Below are 23,051 nucleotides of genomic sequence, written 5' to 3'. Positions count from 1 at the left end.
AAGGGGTGTAGTGAAAGTTGACAAGATAGGGACTACTATGATATGGAAACTCATTATAAGAAACAAATAATACCCACAAATCAACAAAGAGAAACATTGAAAATGTTAAAAATTTCATGTAAATTACTTAGAAAAATGCCTTAAATAACTAATATAACCCTAAAATTTGAAAACGTAGGTACTCTAATACATATGAGTACTTTTATAGCTAATTTCCCATGTTAGCTCTTTTGTCCTTTGCAGGAGGGATAAATACAGTTTTTCAAAGTATAACATACATATATAAATTCAATTAACCAACAAAAAAGTACTCCAACTGATATGAAGTTCTGTTACTAACAAAACACTTAAACATTTCAATTATCTGCGAAAATTTTGTCCGAGTGAACCCTAGAAATGCCAACAGGTAGTGATGAAGCTGATTATTCTTCAACATTGTAACAATCCTCCTTTGAATTGGTATGCCCCAAAGCAATTGCATTGCTGGGTGCCGTAATATTTCTTGGCATTCCAATGTGGCATCATCCAAGGCAGATCCTTCCACTAAATGAGATATTTAGATGGTATATTAGCTCGAAGTTCTTCTCCCAAATTGCCAAAATGCATTCCGAAGTCAAAATCACATGATTATCATTTAAAGAGTTTTTGAAGATTTAACACTTTGTCCCATCAAATTTTAAGCATGAAATGTGGAAGGGATTATGTAATTGGACACGTGTTGGAAGCTGCAAGGTATAAGAAACAAGTCTTATTTTTTTTGGAAGTTTATATGGTCCATAGTACCATGGTCCAATTTTTTCTTTGTCTTTGGTTTTGCATGTATGGCTGCAATCATGGGAAGACTCAGTCTCCAACCTCAAATTATCTCTACTTTTATTGTTAATTTTCACATGAAGTCACAAAATTTTGAAATTTGTTTTATAAACCATTCGTATGTTTATAAAATTTATAAACCATTCATAATTTTTTAAAAATACCACATGCACAACAGCAACATAATGAAATTCCTTAAGAATCTAGTATTGTATTATGATTATATTAAAACATTCCAGATAATGTTGCACTTGCATAATGCAATTGAGGACTCAGAGAAATTTTAAAGATACTATTACATGGCTGTTAGCATCAATGAGCTGTTAGAGTAAAAAGAGAGCTTCACATATAATTCTAGTGACAAGTTCTTAACAAACGTCTATCTCTCGATTTGATCTTGAGGAAAAGATTGCATCTATCCAAACTCAATAGAAGAAAAGATAGTATGACTTAAATCAAATACAAAATGAAAAGAATACCTTGAATCACGACAACAACAAAAGATGATCAAAATCTAGTTTTTACAATTTGTCATAGTAAAGAGAACATATCCATGCAAATAAGAATTAACCATCTAATGATTAATAAAAGAAAAACATGTAACTATTTATATTTGTGAAAATCAAAATAGGTGTGCACTGGACAAACAATTCACGGAGCTCTTTGAAGCTATATAATAAAAAAATAATATTTACAATTTAAACAATTTTCTTAATTTTCAAAACTCAAGATAAGAAAAGACAACACGAGTTAAATAAAATACAAAAACAAAAGAGTACCTTAAACCATGAAAAGAAAAAAAGATGATCAAAATCTAGTTTTTACTCTGGTGGAATATTTACTCTCTTAATAGAAAGATGTTCAACCATTTCTAGGTAAATGACATTTTGTAAGTATCTAAGTTGAAAAAAGCATATAACAATGAAGCCTCACTTACTAATACCCCTCTCATTTATGTACTTTGTTACCTTTTGTTAATATGGCTCTTTGTTACCTTTTGTTAACATGGCTCTTTAAATCTCGATCTGAACTATAATTTGACGAATTATTCTATATACTTTTAGACAAATGTCTCCTTTTTACTATTTTAAAACATCAATTTTATTTATTTTTATTATTCACCTTTCTTTTTTTTAATCAACTAATATTAAAATGTTACCCAAAAAAAAGAACTAATTTATACATTCAAAACTATAATTTTGAAAATATAAAATTACAATTATATTGATTAACAATTTACCCAATTCCAATAATATTTATCAATCAATTTAAAAACATAAAATATTTTTACTCATCCCATCCATGACCATTAAAGATATAAAATTCATCATCTTCCCTGTGAAATGCTACATATAAAAGTGCCCTATAACATGTTTTAAAGTAAATATTCCTCAAAATCATTAATATCGTACTCATTTCAAAATTAACATTTTAAACCGAATTGTCTTTTCATTCATAAGCTTTAAAGGTGGCTCGTGAAGTGAGAGTATAATTAAATTAATGTGCTTACACTTAAAAGGGAAAAAAGAATTCAAATAATCTTTTTATAGAATATATTGATTTATACATTTCGACCATCCATGATACATCTTCCCTGTTGATTACATTTTTGAACTTGAAAATGTTTTTTTGAGCTAGTATTTCATATGGAAAATTCTACGTATCAGTTGATATGGTTTTTCTTGAACCCTTCTCAAAAAAATCCTCGATATAAACAAAGCACTTGGTTTAGTTATCGCATTTTTCGAGGGGAGACCTTACTTTACTCTTTTAGGGAAAAAACAAAATTCAGATAAAATTTAAGTTTTTTGAAAGACGATTCCAATATGATAACACGATAAACAATCATGCTTAGTTGTAATAACAAATTCAAATCTAGCAGTAGTTATCTCTATATATATTGGAGAAATTGGCAATGAGACTGGTGAGTTCACCCAACTGGCACACTACAAATAATCTTGAATCTCAGTTTTTATGATACATAACACTTCATTATCACACCCAATTAAGCTGCCCTGAGAGATACTCATTTTCCAATCTTTCTTGAGTCATCCTTGAAAATATTCGATATAAACAAAGCCCCTGGTTTAGTCATCACATTTTTCTAGGTAAGACCTTACTTTACTCTTTTAGGGGAAAAACGAAACTGCAGATAAAATTTAAGTTCCTTGAAAGATGATTCCAATATGATAACACGATGAACGATCATGCTTAGTTGCAATAAGAAATTCAAATCTAGGAGTAATATATATATATATATATATATAAATATATATATGAAAAATTGGCAATGAGACTGGTTAGTTCACCCAACTAGCACACCACAAATAATCTTGAATCTCAGTTTTCATGATACATAACAACTATATTATCACACCCAATTAAGTTGCCCTGAGAGATACTCATTTTCCAATCTTTCTTGGGTCATCATTTTCATATTTTATCTCACTCTGAGGAACATCTTAATCTGAATAATTAATTGTAAAATAATTATTATAGCCTTGAATAGTTCAAGTCGCATGTTGAATGGAATCTTCTCCAAATCTAAAATCAAACTTCAAAAATGGGGGAAATGGTGATTGGTTTTCATAGGATGTGATAAAAATAGATTGAAAATTTTGGAAGGATTTTTTTCCTCGCGAACTTAGTTTTAAGAGCATAGTTTTTAAGGCCCCCACTAACCAGTTTTTTTATTTTATTGAATGTTGGCTATGAAATTCTCTATTTTCTAGTGTGTTCTTAGATATGAAGAAGAAGTTTTTGGGGAGGACATAGATTTCTTGGTTATTCATATTGGAGTTTTGTCATTGCTTTTCAGGACACTAGAGACCTTTTCTTTTGGAACTTTTGTTTTATCCAATCCATGTGACAAGTGGAAGAATTGTCTTCAAACAACATATGCACATTTCATTCTAGCTAGATAGTTTGAAAGTGGATCTATATGTGCAAGACTTGATTTTCCCTCTATGGTTGTTCAAGTAAAGAAATATGTTGCAACAATGGCAAAACAATCAGGGTTTTGGTACAAGTATTTATTCATGATTTTTTCTATTTTTTAAATGCTAGATACTAAGTTCCATGTAAAAATTGAGTGCAAGGATAAACCATTAATTTGTTGAATAAGACACCCCAACGTTTATATGGACCTGATGAGGGTCTCTTTTGAGTGAAACACAAAAGGGAAGTGTCATTTACAGGGAAGAAGGAAATGGTCAAGTGGCACATAAAATTGAAAATTCTATTGTGATAAATATAGAATATTAGATGACAATATCAAACCTGAGTAGACCTTCCACAGTTTAGGTTAAGGTTTTTTAATGGCAATCCTTATCAGCCAACATGGTTTGTCATCTTTGCAATTTGTTTCCTAGTTTTTCATGTCAAAATTCCTAACATGTGAAGAAACACTATAAAGCGGAACAAAGACTCAATTGATAAAGTATTATACATTGATGATGTTGATGTAGAAGATCAAGAGGTTATTTCGGAAAATTACAAGATATTTATTGTTTGTATAAAACCATAGAGGTTTTGTCCATACTTTCAGTGAATTTTTTAAGTGGGTTTTGATGCTTAGGCATGATTGTCGAGAGAGACATAGGCCTTCAATCAATGACAAAGTTTTAGATGTGATTCACAACTTAAAAATACTACATGCCACAACAAGCAAAAATAAAAGATATTATGAGCATTGAGGGCTCTCTTGATTGACTGGTTCATTCAGGTAGGGTTTATTCATTAGGCAGTCCCGACATTACAGTCTTTTAATTATTTCTCCTCCATTCTTGTAACTTTTTCCTTGAATGCTGCTAATAACCTAATAATATTTGTCCCAACTTTCTTTTGTAGGTGCAATGAACCATAAATTATGAGGATTAAGGGCTCTCTTGATTGATTAGCTCACTCAGGTAAAGTTTGTCCATTAGGCAGTGCTTACATTACACTCTTTTAATTATTTCTCCTCCATTCCTATAACTTTGCCTTAAATTCTACTAGTAGCCTAATAATGTGTGTCCCATCTTCCTTCTATAGGTGGAGATAAAATTTAGGCTCATTAAGGAAACTCTATTTTTGACTGTCAACATTATTGATACATACATCTCAAAGAGAGAGGATGATGAGAAATCATTTTCATCTTGTACGGATGGTCACTATGCTTTTGTCATGCAACTATGAGGTCGTCTGTGTTCCTGTGGTCCCATCTTCGTTCTTATTTCTGAGATTGCCTACACTAAAAGATATGTTTTGCAAATGGTAGTAGTCTTTTTCTTTTGTTTTTTCTCAGCAAACAATAGAAATGAGTTACAAAATTACATTCTCTATGTGTTTTTGGCATAAAATCGGGATATGAAGCTGCTCCTTCGCAACTTTATAAAATCTAACACATCAAGATAGAAAAGAAAAGAAAAACCACTTTTTGACTAAGAGACTCATATATTCTTTCCATGCTAGAGATATAATCAGAATTGTTAAAAAGTAAGTTTTAATCTAAAATGAGAAATACTTTAAACATCAGTATCTCTTTCTCCCAACATTATTTCATGAAAATGAAGGTGATAATATTTAGAAATGTCCTCATCCTTATTTTCTATTATAATCCACGTACCAAGTTGCATCACAATTCCACCTTGGATAAACCATTCGCTTCCATATCTTCCTCCCTATACACTTTCTTAAGAGTAAGATAATTGAAAATTCTCTCAAATCTTTAACCTCTTCCAAAATAGAATTTTGAAACACATTGTGACATCTTTTCCATTTATTACCTATCTGATGATAACCTAAAAATCACAGAACTTTTGTAATCGTCTTCTACAATGCCAAGATTTGAAATCATGATTCATACATATGGTCTAGATGGACTTAAAGGTCATGCCTACTAAATTGGACTCAAAGGTCTTCCATGATCATCAATATCCACCCTAGATTGATAAGCACCATGTCTGCTAAATAAAAGGATAGACAATATGCCATCGATTTAAAAAGGGATGGATATTTAAAACAAGGGAAATGCTTACAATTTTCATTATATACTGAATATCAGTAGAAAACCCATTCATATCAGGCATTTTAAAATTATTCTATGTAAACTAGATTACCTAGTGCAAGGTAAGAAATCAAAATTATTTTGTGTAAACGATGTCGTGTGCACTATTTGTCATAGATTCTCCTTCTAATCTTCCACTAGTGAAGAAACCAAGTTTTTTCAAGTTCTAGAAGTTAATAAAAACAACATATTATTAGTGCAACAATGCAAAGGTTTCTATCTTCATATATTTTACATCACAACTGTGCATCACCATCAAGACCAATAACAATATAAGTAGGAAAAATAAAACATCTAACCATATGTATGCTATTATGCTCCGCTGGTAGTCCATAAGGTGTGAAGCTTCAAGAGATGATGTAGTTTCAAGCAACAAGCCAGCCAATGTTGTTAGTTTTCTATAAAAAATTTGGTAGACAAACTTTGAAGTTCAAATTCACTAGATAATAAGCGTGTTAAAATAACTCTAATTATCTTCACTGTCGAAACTGATGTAATGTTCAGATATCAAAGAATATTCCAAACTATCATCTTGGCTCTCTGTGAGGTGGACGTCAGTTTCTTATGGAGCCAGCTATATCAAGTCATTATTTCAAAATCTCTACACTTTTTTCTTTATCCAAGGAATTGGGACTAGGAACTTATAAGATATGCTCAAGAAAGTGTTTGTAATAAGGAAGGAAAGCAAAGAAAGACAAGACTTGGACAAGAAAGATGCACTCATGTTTAGGTAAATTTTCTTGCAATCATCACAATCCATATAATATCAACCCATGTTGAGAAGGGTACCCTCTAAGGATGACTCCATCAGTGCTCGCAGAAAAATAAAAACGACTAGGAAAAAGAAAAATATTTTTATGAATGCAGCCCGATGCTCTCTTGAGATAGTCAAATGGCTTTCAAACTTGGAAATTGAAGAAATAGCTGCAAAATACATGCTCACAAAAATCAAAACATTTGGAAAGAACTAGAAAAATAAAGTTGCTACCCAGCCGAATGTTTGCACCCAAGCCAACCACAACTTAGCATAGTCAATTTCCTCTGCATTAATAATTCTCTTATCACTCTGTAACACACTTATTATTCCAAGTGGTGAGATAAACAACATAATAATTATGAGAAGGTTGACATTCATAGCCACCCGACGCATTTTCATTGAAAATTTGTTGGTAACCAAATGGTGCCAATATATGTCAGTAGTCGGTGGTGCTATCTCAACCTTCCAATGAATTTTTTCAAGTTGAAGCTCCATAATAGAGACAAACATTGCAAATGGCCTCCTTTTCTCAGTTCTTATATCATGAAGGGCCCTGTTTGCAGTACTAACATCCTTGAATATGACAATTTCAACACTAATACCATGAGCTTGTCCATTTCGGTAAACTGCTAACCTACTTTTTAGATTTGCAAGTCAAGCAACAACCCTCCTTAGACTCTCTTCCTTAGTAAAGTCTAAATTGAAAAGAAGCCAATCCGTGACCCCTTGCAATTTCAAAACAAATTGTCTCAATTTGTGCTTCATGCTAGCGAAATGTGAACCATGGTACTACCCTTTAGTGTAGAGATCAATGTATACAACTCTATCTTGCTCATAATAGTCCAAAAACATATCCTGCTCCTCAAAAAGTCTTCTTCCTTGGATACGAGCCTACAACCATACAATATCAATTCAAAATTAATATGGTTTAGAATTTTGTAAAATTTAATGACATAAGTTCCCAATTTAGCATGTATAACAACAATGAAAAACATCGTGCCCAATGATAGTCTTACCAATATCAAACTTCTTAACTTTTCATAGTCATTTAAATTTACAATGAACCTCTATTTAGTGAAAGTAAATCCTATCTAAATTTTACATATTTTGGAATAGTATATGTCATCTCAGAGTGCCCTCATTTCAACGAATGAGCATACTTATCAGTTAAGGTGCGGCCCATCTCATCCTTACAATAATTATCTGAGTGTGACTTCAAAGTTCGAACATGCCCATAAATTGAACTAAATTTTGAATGAAATTTCTCTCATTTTACACAATATTCTGCTAGAGCATAAGTCAACTAAAGTTCACCATGCTAAAACATATTTTGTTCCTCTCAACAGTGTTGATAATATCGTGGAGATATCGACAATTTTTAGAAATATCACTATATTTTCGAAGAGAAGAAATATCACTGAGAAAATATCGCGATATTTCCGAAATATTGTCAATATCTCCAAAATTTCGCCGATATTTCAACAAAATATCGCTCAGCGATAGGAAAAATTGTCGGGCAAGCTGGGTTGCATCTAGAAAAGGGAATTTGGTCATTTCATTTGCTTCTTTTTGTTTCTGAGTGTTGGAGAAGGAAGGGGAAGATATTTGTGGTGGTTGTCAAGGAGCGATTGAGGATCAAACAACCATTATCACCACCAAATAAGAATTTTTTGTGGATCAAAGATTGAAAAACGGTGAGACAAACTTCATTTCTTCCATTAACATGTATGTTATTAAAAACCAATATGTTAATTATTATTTTTTATGGATTTAGGATTATGCTTGCTTGCCTCTTTATCTACCAACTTTTTTTTTTCTTTCCATTTTCTATAATTTTCATGCCCATGAGCTAATGCAAGGGTTTTCTCCGTTATGGGACAACAAGCTTCATTTTTTTTTTAACTTATTGCCATTTTTCATTCACATTGCAAATAGTGTAATATATATATATATATATATATATATATATGAGGTGATTATTAACTTAATAATTTTTTATTCTTTTTGGGTGTTTAATACCAATTTTTTGTTTTTTTGGTGCCCTAGGTTTTAATTAGTTCACTACAAATATGCCAAAAGCCTTGGACCCATTTTGGGAGTATAGGGAGCTTAATGGTGGGACAAATCAGAGATATCTATCATGCAAATTGTGTGGGACCAAGATGGAAGGAGAGGTTATGCGATTGAAATACCGTCTAGCTAGACTTCCTGAACATGATGTAATGCCTTGTATGATTTCTAATGTAGAGGTTATATAAAAAGCTCTTGAAGCAATTGATGAAAAAGACAGAAATATAGCTATTAGGGAGAGGGCCCTGATCTTAAATAGATAGCTGCTAGTTTTATTTGTTTTGCAACATATAAGTTTATAAATCATGATGATGAGATACTTTTATATATATATGATGTTATTTTGTATTGGTTCTCCATATTTGAGTCCTTGATTAGACAATTATCAGGGATCAGCAGGGTTTGGTATCACATTTGATGTATCATTTTTATTTTACATCCACTATATCATATATATCAGTGCTTTCTTCATATTTATGTGCCAATGTGTTTATTTCATGTTGTTATTGCTTTATGTGTTTAAAAATCTGAAAAAAATGAATATATTATGCATTTTTTATGTTTTCCGATATTTGCCAATATTTTCACCGATATTGCCGATATTTTTCTAATACTAATATTTTCAACACTGGTTCTCAAAAGAAGGTGAAAAGCTTCTTTAAAAAAATGGTCTCCGCCAACACTTATTTTGGACCATTTTCTACATAAATGTATTTATAAATACAATAGGCTAATTAAAATAGAATGACCACACATAAAATAGTGAAAGTAGGTAATAAGGTGCTTTGACAATTTACAATAGTGAAAGTAGGTAATAAGGTGCTTTGACAATTTACATAATAGCACAAGATCTAATCAGATTTAGTTTGAATTCACGAGGATGAAAAAAGGGTTCTTCAACTGTTTGCCAAATTTTGGTACACCATCAACTTTAACACCGGATGAGAATTCCATCGCGTGAGGTAGCAACGACAAGGTTGATATGTCTCCCTTCATTGTTTTAATTATTCCTCCCAGAATCTCCCCAAACTGAGAAGAATAATAACATAGAAAGTAGGAACAAAACCACACAGATTCACATTATTTTCAACACAGTTTCCATGAGCTTTCCATCATTTCCTGCTGGAAATCCCCAGACCCTATAAACAAAGAGAAAATTATATTTGTCTACCACATACCTGTACCCAAAGTAAGATGCACCTACATGCACCACAAGTGGTGCAAAGGCAGAATAAATAAGTGTTAGGGCAAAGATGATCAGAATAAATGTGTAATATTGAGCAAAATCAAAAGTATGCATCATTGAATGAGGGTTTTTGGCTATAAGATAAACCGAAAGATCTTGACCTTGTATATCAAGCCCATTTAAGTTCCCATTTTGAGTTAAGTCATATCCACTGTCAAAACTGAAGTAATGTTCAGATAACAAAGAATATTCCAAACTTTCATCTTCGCTCTCTATAAGGGTGCCCTCCAAGAATGACTCCATCAATGACCGCAAAAAAAGCAAATTGACTAGGAAAAAGCAAAATGTTTTTACCAATGTAGCCTGTGCTCTCTTGAGACAATCGTATGGATTTCAAGCTTGGAAAGTGAAAAAAGAGCTGCAACAATTACCAAGTACATGCTCACAAAAATCAATACATTTGGCAAGAACTATAAAATTAAGTCGTTGCCCAGCTGGAGCTTTGCCCCCAAGCCAACCATAACTTGGAATTGTCCATTGCCTCTGCATTAATAATTCTCCCAGCAGTTCGTAACACACATATTATTGCAAGTGGTGAGCTAAGAAACAAAAGCAGAATGAGAAGGCCAACATTCACAGCCACACCACCCTACGCATTTTCATTGAAAATTTGTTGGTAACTAAATGGTGCCAATATATGTCAGCAACCGGAAGTGCTATTTCAACCTTCCAATGACTTTTTTCAAGCTGAAGCTCCATAGTAGAGACAAAAATTCCAAATGGCCTCCTTTCCTCAGTTCTTATATCTTGAAGGGCCCTATTTGCAGTGCTAACATCCTTGAATATGACAAATGCAAAACCAACATCCTGAGCTTGTCATTTCTATACGGTTCTAACCTGCTTTTTATATCTGCAAGTCGAGCTTCAAGCATCCTCAACCTCTCTTCCTTGGTAAATACCAAAATGAAAAATCCAATCCTTGACCCCTTGCAATTTCAAAACAAATTGCCTCAATTTGTGCTTCCCACCAAAAAAATGTGAACCATGCTACCACCCTTTAGCGGAGAGATTAGTGTATGCAGCTCTATCTTGCTCATAATATTCCAAAAATATTTCCCGCCCCTCGGAAAGTGTTCTCCCGTGGATACGAGCCTGCAACCATGCAATATCATCCCAAACTTTCACCAGATCATGTACCAGGTCATCCAGAGAATTCAAATCTGGTGGCGCTATGACTCTAAAGACAACCACCATAAACAATACATGCACCCTTCTCAATATGACAGTAATTTTCGAAAATTGATCTTCCGTAGGGACTGTTCCTGCATAGAGATTAAGGGGGAGGAGAAGACAGATTGCTAAAAGAGGAAATCAGAGCATAGGCAACAAAACTTCCACCCTCCATATAAATAAAATGAGCTTCATTAGCTCCGCAGGTCGAGCAATATATTGGCCAGTCGTATGCCACACTTGCAATAATTTTCCAACCACGCTAGAAGGTCCTGACACCTTGTGATCGCTTCACAATTTCATAAACAAAAACCGAAGCAAAAAACACAATGCCCCAGTGGAAGAGATATTCAATATATTTGCACCATGTCACCTCTCCTCTTGTATCAGTAGATGGGGCCTGAGACTCTGGTATAACTAAACTATCATCAGTTCCATTGAATCCAAAATTCCCACTTGCATCCATCACGGTTGATCCAAATATATACAATAGCGGCAATACTCCAATAAAGCCCATAGAAAACAGTTTTTGGGCTATCCTGGAATCTACACGGTTTAATCTAGAGACATAATATATTCCCTCCCTCATCCTACTGTTCTTGTTTGTTTGGTTACAAGAGATACAAGCTAGAGACATAATTGATTCCCTCCTCTTGTTCTTGTTTGTTTGGTTACAAGAGATACAAGCCAAAGGACAAGGGTTTAAAAAAAAGTTGTATAAGGCCTCAAACCAAGCTCCCAATCTCTCAGAATCGTCACTTCTTCATCAAATTCATGCAGAATGGAGACCAAAACACAAAAATAACCAATCAAATCCCTTATACAACATTAAAACAGAAACAACTTCCTAAGAGCTCCAGCTCCAGAATATGGACAAAACATACAATACAATGATGTCTACCCACCATCCAAAGTTGATCCCTTGATTTGAAAATATTAGATTATGGTCTTTATAAACCTTATTCCTTCATATATATATATATATATATATATATATAAAAAAAAAAAAAAAAATCAAGAACAATGGAATCATAACGTGGGAAGCTTCTGTATTTTATGTGGGCAGGCTCAAAATGGAAAATGATCAGCTTGCTTCGAGAGTCGACTTCAAAGCCGTTGTTCATGAATAGAAAACCCTTCGTCGTTCACTCCAAACCATAGACCAAGTAAAAGTAGAGGAAAGGCTCCTTCAAATAAATCGACCATCAACAGAACCCTTTGGAATTCTAGCGGGTTAATGAAACCCTCTGGAATTCTAGCGAGTTACGAAAAACACAAACGAATTGGGGAACCTTGTGCATCTGGCTCTAAAAATTGAATTTATCTCTTCTCCCGTAACCGTGGCGACCATACATAGGCGGAAGCGTACACGTAAAAATCCAAAGGAAGTCCCGAAGAGTGAATGAATTGATCTCTATTCATTGTTCACCAAGTAGAATGTGCAGAGGTGATGCAACTTTGCCTTACCTGTGCCAAGTCTTATTATCTTTTAAATAACTATTTTTTCCCTAATTATTTGCTAACTATTCATCTGACATCACAATTTTCTTCAATCGTCTAATGTTCAATCCAACACACCACTAGACATCAGTACAAAATGGGCGCTGGGGAAGTGAGAACCACCTCACGGTGTAATAATTTTATATAAATTAAAGATATATAAATATATCGTTTTATCTTATTTTCAATGCATATTGAATAATGTTAAATGAAATGTACATTGTTTATATGATATAGATAGATAATTCTTTATAATACCAACCTACTAAATGCATTTATGTAAATACTTTCATAGTATATGAATTTAGTTATATAAATACTTCTAAAGTTCATTTTAAATAGATGGTAAATTTGATATTCTAACTTGAGTTTTATATCATTATTATTATTATAATAAACCATATGTATTGAATCACTTTGCAGGAGAATAAATATATACTTTTAAAACTAATGGATTGTTTTAGAAATATAAATATTTATAAAAAAAATATAAATATAAGAAGAATTGCAGTGTAAATCATATATAAAAAGACCTTTGTCCGTGGTTCATAGTCAAGACAAGTTGAAGAAACAGATCGAGTCTAGCATGTTAAATAGTCTAAACAAGTTGAAGAAACAGATCCAGTCTAGCATGTTAAATAGTCTAAGCAGAGACTCCAACGGCTACAAAAGATCGAGTCTAGCATGTTAAATAGTCTAAACAAGTTGAAGAAACAGATCGAGTCTAGCATGTTAAATAGTTTAAGCAGATACTCCAACGGCTACAAAAGATTAACGGCTAATTTTTTACTCTAAGACCCAGGTCAAATTTTCATTTATTAATTTAATATTATTATTATTATTTATTATTTTATTTATGGAACCAAGTTAAATTAGGTAAAAATAAATTAATGATTAGTTTTTTTTTTAAATTCATTTATTTCTTTAAATTATTACTTTTATATATATATATATATATATATATATATAATTAAAATAATAATATTCGGTTGATAAGAAAAGGTTAGGATTAATAAAATTATATAAATAAATACAGGTTAGTATAAAAAGTTAATTTATTTGTTTACTAAATTATTCATTAATTATTATTTATTAATTATTATAATTATTATTTATGGAATTAAGTTAAATTAGGTACAAATAAATAAAACAAATTAATGGTTAGGTTAGGTTTTTAAAAATAATTATATTTATATTATATATATATATTATATATATATATATATATATATTCTAATTAAAATAATAATATTAGATTGTTAAGAGAAAATTAGGATTAATAAAAATAAATACCATACTTATGATGGTTAGTTTAAAAAGTTAATTTATTTGTTTATTAAATTATTTATTAATTATATATCTATACATATATATAATAATTTTTTTTTCCCGAAGAAGAAAATTCATAATTTTTATTAAAAGAAATTACATGTTGTTGATGCCTTGGCATATGTTGTAGTGTGATTTTCACCACTGTTCAAAAAGCAAAATTACATATAAGTACCCACAAGGATACAGTATAGGATCAGTGTCCCTCATAGTAATGCAATATCGCTATACAAAAACAGGTCTGTAGAGTATAATCGCTATACATGTGCAAATAAAAAAAGCTGTAATAACTACAAAATGTACAAAAAATATCATGGTAGTGCAAAACTTAGAACGCTATACAGGTGCAAATCAAAAAAGCTGTAATAACTACAGAATGTACAAAAAATATCATGGTAGTGCAAAACTTAGAAGAGGTCATCGCCTCTCTGAGGGGGACCATATGTATATAATAATATTAGGATGTTCATAAAAATATATAAATAAATAACATAATTTTAATGGTTGGTATAAAAAGGTAATTTACTTGTAAATTATTTATTAATTAAAAAAAGAAAAAAAAGGAAAAAAAAAGAAGTAACATATATATATATATATAAAATAAAAAAAAGAATAATAATAGTAATAATAAAACATCAATAAATAAATAAATACTTTATATATATATATATATATATATATATATATATATATATATATATATATATATTAGTTAAGATTATATTTACTAATATCAATTAGGAAAAAAAAATCAAACGGGAAGAGCGACATACAAACAAAGAAGGCGAAGGACTTGAAAAAATCCAATGGAAAACCAAAGATCAAGGAGGAAAAGGAAGAAAGGAAGGCACAAGGGGGAACGACGAAAGCGCAAAAGATAAAAAGGGGGGGGGGAGGGGAAGAAACACTAAGATGAAAGGGCAGGGATCCAACATCTACTGATCTTCCAGCCATCATCTCTGTTGAGATTGTTAGGCCTTCTTTCATTTTCAATAGCTTCCCTGAATTTATGATGATGGAACTGAGCAACATTGGCAACAACCTTGGCCTCCTCTATACAGACTTGAATATAAATAATTAAGTGGAAAACAATTTCATATAAATTAAAAAATAAAATTATCTTGTTGAATCTCATTTACAATGCATATTTAATAATGTTAAATTTAATTTTATTAAAGTGTTACAAATTACTAGAATTGAAAAATCAGAAAAACCATTGAAGTATGATAATATGTATTCAAGGTTACCTTTTGTTATCAAGTCATTAACCTTTTCTTATCAAGTCATTATTTTTATTAAAGGGACCCTTTTAACCAAGCCATTAGGTATCCATCTGTTGATGGTGCTGGACCGACCAACATTCGAGGGATCTCCCCAATATGAAGTCCCATCTAGACCTCACATCGTTTGAAGTAGGATTCCCAAGGGTGGGTGGTAATGTAATGCATTGACTGCGGAAACGCACAGAGGAAAGTATGATAACTTTAGGTGAGAGAAAGTGTGTGACCCTATGGATAGTCAAGTGTGATGCATGGAGGTTTTAACACATTAAGGGGAAGAAGTTGATACCCGAATACCAAATATGCAAGAAATATACCGAGAACACAAAACAATAAAAAATAACAGCAAATATTTTATTATTCAGAAAGGAAAGCAATGTTCACTTGCCTCTTCGAGGGGGCAACCTCCAATAGAGCAGGGCTCAATTATAAAATAAGACACGATGCTCCTCGAGGGGAGTCTCTATCTTTTATATAGGATTCATACATGAAATACCATGGGTCAATACCATGGTCCTTATTAATACCATCTATGTAATACCATGGCCCATTTGCAACTATCTGTGGTCCTTTCTTTAAATGTGGGTCAACCACTTACAATTATTAATATGGGCTTTATTGGCTCTTTACTTGACTATAAATATGACTCGATCCTATTACATAAATAAGGGGGTTAGGGTTGGACCCTAACAAAGTGCACCCCTTGGAAGAATGTAATAATACACAACTTGAAAGGAAAACACCAGTGAAATGACATCACAAGCTAAGATGCGGAATAGTCCACAAGTTAAATTGATGAGTTAATCCAACAACACACATTTAAAAATATTCGTAATGATGCATACAATATAGTTCATAAACATATGCATAAATTAAATAACATACATTGCCAATAAAACAAGAATAGTCCTACTATATTAACAACATATGCATGAAAACGTGTTGGCTCTGATTTTATTATTATAAGTGAAATTTCCATTCATACATACACTATTGACGATCACTAGCCCAAATATTGGAACATTACAATCAAGAACACCTGCTCCTCCAAATAAGTATACTTGCTCTACGCAATGGAGAAGCCAAGGCTCTTCACAATACTCCCAAGCTCTTTCTAAGCCTAAGCCTAGTCAAACACTCAGCTCCCAAAATCTTGTTACATGAGTTATGAGGTTACATTTCTAACAAGAGGGAGTGACTCTTCAACACCCCTTTGTGACCTTTTGAACTACCCTCATGACTCTTCACACACATTACATTACATGGCGATTTTTCATATTCCAATATTGACACTTGGAATTTCACTTAGGAGATAATTACAAATAATATTACATTTTCCACTTATACCCATATAATACAAAATAGGGTAGAGACAACCTAACAAGACACAACACTATGATTATGAATTTTGGGGAAGTCCAACTCGACAACCTCCACTTGCTATTTCTCAGTTCCATATTCGTGCCAAGCTTGGTACTGTGTGATGGTGTCTCCACACTGCTTAACGGTGTCTTTCTGGAAGCAGACTTTAGCCTCCATGGCATCTAGGTACATCGTCTTGGAACCTGTATCCAAATCATTGTGAAGCATGAGCAACATTGTCTTGACCATGACAGGACCACTGATGAAATTTTGCATGTTGTGTGCACTCAACTCATAGTCTTCCCTCGTGGATTCTTGTCGTAGTTGCTCCAAGTACTCATCCATCTCCTGCCAGACTTAGTTCTTGGGTTTAGCATCGGTGAGGGAATCGATTTATGGGATCTGGTATGTTCTCACCAATAAATCCAAACTATTACGCAACCCCACATATGAGGCCTGTGTGCTACCGATGGATGAGGCCAAATGCTCATTGTTTTGAATCCATGTTTTTGAGAGTTTTAACAAAATATTTACTCCATTGTTTATGCCATGCAAACAGAAAATGATTTTATGCATAGTGAAAAATTTGTCATAGAGCTTCCGCATGGTTTCTCCAAGTGCTGATACTTTAGCAAGTATTGTTGTCCTCATCTTCCCCAATGCGAAAATTTCATTATGCAATTATGTTGCTTGGAGGTGTTCTACCTCTTTCTTAGGATCCTGCAAGTTCTTTTGTAGTTTCTCATTCTCGACTGTTAGATACTGAACATTTGATCTTGATTCTCCTACATAGGTCAAGCTGTCTTCGACAATGGAAGTTGGATGCTTCCTAGTGTCCGACACTGTCACCCTTTCCTTGATGATTGCAAGCAATGCGTGATAATCACGAAAGCTCTTCCTTTGCGCTTGCACAACCCTCTTCTAAAACTCATCAAATGATAGATTGTACACAACCATGACCAGATTTAAGGAGAAAAACATCCCCTTTCTCACTCAAGGTTGGCTCTGCTACTAGATGTGGTGGAGAGTGAGGGATGACCAGTGGTGCTCTCGGCATCAAATCAACATCTTCATGTTGCAGCTCCTGTTCCAAATCCATGTCTATCACTTTAATCAATTACTCAATCTGATGAGAAAACTCCCGATCCTGCATCTGTTCACCTTCCTCCTCAACTGCTAGTTTTCCTGGCTCTTCAACCTATATCAGCGATGTTTCCTCTGTCATTGTGCCTTTCCTTTATTCTTATTCCCACTTTCTCTTCTCTTCTTCTTATCTCCTCCTCAAATCCTATTCTTCCTTCAGCTTCTTCTCCGTCTCCTACAACTTCAGTTATGCTTCCTACAACCTCTACTTTTCTCTCTTTCTCTGATCTTCTCTCTTCATCTGTTTCTCCCTCTTTACTTTCGCTACGAAAGCTGCCTTCATGATAATAGGATTTGCCTTTATTTTGTAGCTTTGCTCTCCCTCTATATCGTTAGCAATCTTCCTCTTTCCCTTGTCCTGCATGGGATTTCTTCCTTCTACTACTGTTGTTGTTGCTGTTGCTTCCGAATTTGCTGCTATTTGTGGAGAAACCTTCAAATTCCTTGCTATACTGACCATCTGATTAAGTTTGGAGGAATTGTAGCAGTACCTCTAAGGATCTTCCTCTAGAAAATGAAATGCCCCACTAATACGCAGAAACTAAACTCTCTTACAATGGTCCTTTCAAATACTGTTGGGATCATACATATTAAAGTCCTTGGTGTTGAACTCGAATTTAACTATGTCCTTAGCCTCAACATCTACATATTTTAAGTTCTTAATCTCATATAATGTGATCCATAAAGGAAGGGTGGGCCATGGAGCTTCCTTAGTCCTATGTAGTGCTGCTCACAACCCTGTAGTGAGGTGGTATGATACTTCTTGCAAGATCATTTTCTTAGTGGCATACCTTGGTAAGACATACAGAGGCTTCTCTCCAAAAAATTTGATGAATGTGCCACCTGGTCAGGCATACCAATCTATAATGTCTATTATCACCTCCATTTCTTCTTGGGACATGCAAGGTGGATCTTGATAAAAAATAAACTTGTATAGCAGGATGATAAAGTGGTTAGTTAGTCATGCCATTAATCCTCGATAACTATAGTTGGAAAGAAACTTGCAATAGATGTTCACGATAGTATATCATGGTGTTGATGTCAAGTTCATGCCAAGGAATTTTTTTTGTGCACATATTGCATCCAGTAAGTATGCAGACATATAAAACCTTGTTTTCTCATTCTTGGGCGGTTCCGAGCCTTAGCTACATGGAAATTAAATTATTGAGAAAACATATCTGACTAGTTGAGTGGCCTCCCATAATTAACCATATAGTTTAGTAATACTTCCCACCCTTCAAGAAAGGTTTCTGCACCATATATTCTGCAAGAAAAGATGATCAAGAAATGATAATCCTTCTTGAAGGAATTTGTCTTGTAAACATGGGTGGGTGTCTGTCGAAAATTCGATGGCTCTTTCACCCAACGCTTGAAAATGTCTCTTGTATTAACATAGCTATGGGTGGAATAAAAGAGTGAATCTATAAGATTCACTGACTCGGGCAAGTGATACATCTACTGAAAGTCTTCTGCCCACTAGTACTGCTCAATATCATAGTCCGTTCATCTGTATGTGAGAGAATCCAGGTGATGATGTCCACAGATGGGAAGGAGGGGTATCTAAATGCAACCTTGTATAATCCTAAATACCAAATACTAACTTAAACCTATCGGTCCTCTAAATCTGCCTCAAAGTCCTTTGCAAAAGTGTCTTTGATCTACTACCATGTTAGTGTTGTTCCCTTCTCAATAAACAATTGAGTATCTGCATACGAGGGAAAATTTTAAGGATGGAAATTTATTTTAAAGTTTAGAAACCTTGGCGAATCTCACTAGTACATAATATGCAATTTGTAAAATGTTTGGCAATGTTTTTGTAAAAGTATTCAAATTTCTAATAATTTTAAATAGTCTATAAAAAAACTGGTGATTTTTAAGGTAAAATAATTTTATAATATAAAATTTAGGCGAATAATTTTTATAAAAAATGGAAATTAATGAGTATTTTTTTTGGAAAAAGAATGAAAAATTAGCCCCTAAAATTTTCCTTGCTGCATACACTAGTAAATCAACTGATATCTACTCAACTGCTTCCCCAGCCTTGCTCTTGGTGGTTTCTTTTGATGTATCTATCTTGGATGCCATGTTAACATTGATTGCTGGAGATATGCTCAACAACTATTATACCTATGGGACAAAGAGGATACTCATGGAAAGAAAATATCAGTTTAGAAGAAAAACAACTTCAAGGTAGGTTCAAGTAGCAAGCCAAGCACTATGTTATGAAACCAACTCACAAAAAGATAGAAAAGATAGAGGAATGCCTTAGAAATAAGCCTCTTCGAGGGGGCAACCTCCTTTACATTACACAAATGAACAATTCTTGGATGATTCAAATGAAAAAACCTCCTTTCTATATAAGAGTCTAATGGGTCACAATATAACCAAGCCGACCTAACAATAATAATATAAAGGCACAAAAATAACAATAGAGGGATTCTATGGGGCACAATAATAACAATATGGGGACAATAGGGGCACAACAATAATAATAAGGGATACAATGACAATAGTAATGGGGGAATACTAATATTATAGGGACCTAACATGCCCCTCTCCTTCAAAAAAGTGTTGTCCTCAATGCTTGAGTAGTTCTGGATGCTTCTATATAAAATTCTCATCCTCCCATGTGCAATCTTCAGCGGATAATTTCTTCCACTTGATGAGATATTCCAAAATTGATCGATTTCATAGCTGTTGAGTTCGTGTTTCTGTGACTGCTTTTGGTTCCAATATAATTTTTCCTTCCTCGTCAAGTTCTGGCAATATTGTTTGAATTGGTAGCTTGTCACCTATAACCTTCTTTAAACATGAAACATGGAAAACTGGTGCACTCGAGAAGCTGCAGGAAGCTCCAATTTGTATGCCATAGTACCAATATTTTGCAACACCTTGTACAGACCATAATACTTTGGTGATAATTTATTATCCTTCTTAATTTTCTTGAGGGACATTTGTTTATATGGTTGTAGCCGTAGGAATGCCTAGTCACCTACATCAAAACTTATTTCGCTGTGATGTTGATTTTCCTGTTGTTTCATTCTATTATGCGCCAACGTGAGGTTATTCTTTAAGAGTTGGAGAACTTGTTGTTGATGCTCGATGTGATGTTCCACTACTTGAAACTTAGAATTTTCTCTTAAATATGATGTGATGGATGGTGGACGATATCCATAAAGTGTCATAAATGGGGTCATTTTTGCTACAGTATGGAAGGAAGTGTTACACCACCATTCAGATAGAGGAAACCATTTGACTCATTGTGTTTGTTTATCAGATACAAAGCAACACAGATATCCTTCCAAACATTTGTTTACTATCTCAGTTTTCCCATCAGATTGAGGATGATAAGATGAGCTATGAGCTAACTGAGTACCGAGACAAAAAAATAATTCTGTCCAAAAATTTCCAGTGAAAATGGGATCTCTGTCGCTTACAATAATCATTGGGTTTCCATGTAGCTTTTGAATTGTTTCCATAAATGTAGTATAAACTGTATTGGCTTTAAATGGTTGTGATAATGCAAAAAAGTGTGCATACTTGGTAAGTCTGTCAATTACCACCATGATGCCACTCTTTCCTTCGGACTTGGGTAAACCTGTGATAAAATCCATTGAAACCTCCTCCCAATGTTGGCTTGGAATGGATAAAGGTTTTAATAGACCCGACGTATTAATTGTTTCAACTTTATTTTGTTGGCAATCCAAACATTCCACGAAAAATTTTAAATATCCGATTTAAGGCCACCCCCAAAAAAATTCCTTCTTAACCCTGTGGTAATTTTTTAAAAATCCTCAGTGCCCTCCTAAGGGAGAATTGTGCAATTCCATAAGAATCTTTTGTTTGAGTTGGTAATTCTTACATAGGTATAAGCGATCTTTGTACCATAATGAATCATTTTCCTAGCTAAATGTATCCATTGTACTGGAATATTGTTGTAACTTTCGAATGAGTGCCCATACGTCTTCGTCATTCTTCCATTCCTCCCTTGCTTCGTTTATACAATATGGTTGGATAATATAAATGGCACACAACAATGCTTCCACATCCTCATCCTTTCTTGAAAGTGCATCTACCACAACATTTTGCTTCCCTTTTTTGTAGATGATTTCAAATTCATAACCCAACATCTTTTTGACCCATTTTTGTTTCTCTTCAAAGGGTAATCTTTGTTCTAAAAAGTATTTAAGACTATCATGATTCTTTTTTACCTTGAAGTGTCTTCCCATTAGGTAGGGTTGCCATTTCTTAAGTGCATACATAGTATTGCCAACATTTCCTTCTCATAAATAGCTTTGTGTAAATACTTTCCCTTGGTTGGATGAATTTCAAAAGTAATGGGTCTTTCATCTTGCATTAAAACAACACCAATTACATTTCCTAAAGCATCGTATTCCACAATAAAGGTTTTTGTGAAGTCCTGCGTTGCTAAGATCGGTGCTTGGCACATTTCCTCTTTAAGATGTTCGAAGGCCTTTGTTGCTTCTGGATTCCATGAAAATGCATGTTTCTTCAATAATGTTGTTAGAGGTGTTGCTATTCTCCCATAATTCTTAACAAACTTGCGATAATACCCTGTCAACCTGAGAAATCCTCGTAGATGCCTTATGGATGTGGGGATTTTCCATTCCATAAGGGCTTTAATTTTTCTAGGGTCTACCTTAACACCTTCATGAGATATAATATGACCCAGATATTCCACCTCTTGTACTCCAAAGAAACATTTGGAGCTTTTTGCATATAATTGTTTCTCTTCCAATAGTTTGAGCACCCTGTCAACATGTTCAACATGATCCTTCCAAGACTTACTGTAGATTAGTATATCATAAAAAAATACTAACACAAATTTTCTAAGGAAGGGTTTGAAAATGGAATTCATCAAACCTTGAAACGTAGAAGGTGCATTGGTAAGGCCAAAAGGCATGACCAAACATTCATAATGACCCTCATGAGTTCTATCGGAATGTCTTCAGTCTTCATTCTGATTTGATGATATCCTGAATGGAGATCCAACTTGGTGAAGTAAATTGATCCATGCAGTTCATCCAATAATTCATCAATGATAGGAATGGGAAATTTATCTTTAATAGTGAGCTTGTTGAGCTCCCTATAATCCGGAGACATGTGCCATGATCCATCCTTCTTGTGCACCAATACTATTGGAGCAGAGAAATAACTTTGACTAGGTTGAATTATACCAGCCTCTAGCATTTCTACAACCATACGTTCAATTTCACTCTTTTGGGCACAGGGATATCTATACGGCCTGATGTTTGGAGGAACACTTCCTGGAATCAAATGAATAGCATGATCATGATCACAAATAGGTGGGAG

At 33.6% G+C, this 23,051-nt stretch overlaps 2 pseudogenes; both read right to left on the bottom strand.

Annotated features, from left to right (window-relative positions):
- Positions 1-6,326: 6,326 nt before the first annotated feature.
- On the bottom strand, positions 6,327-7,529 carry LOC149180415 (hyperosmolality-gated Ca2+ permeable channel 4.1 pseudogene; annotated as a pseudogene).
- A 2,233-nt stretch (positions 7,530-9,762) lies between these two features.
- LOC149180414 (hyperosmolality-gated Ca2+ permeable channel 4.1-like) overlaps positions 9,763-23,051 on the bottom strand; it is an 85,374-nt pseudogene continuing 72,085 nt past the window's right edge.

This window comes from Pinus tabuliformis, chromosome 3_2 (genome assembly GCF_031772625.1).
Source record: "Pinus tabuliformis cultivar Carrire ecotype Pingquan chromosome 3_2, CPIR1, whole genome shotgun sequence".
Lineage (NCBI taxonomy): Eukaryota > Viridiplantae > Streptophyta > Pinopsida > Pinales > Pinaceae > Pinus > Pinus tabuliformis.
The sequence above is the reverse complement of the archived record's forward strand: the minus strand, read 5'-3'. Positions and strand labels throughout refer to the sequence as shown.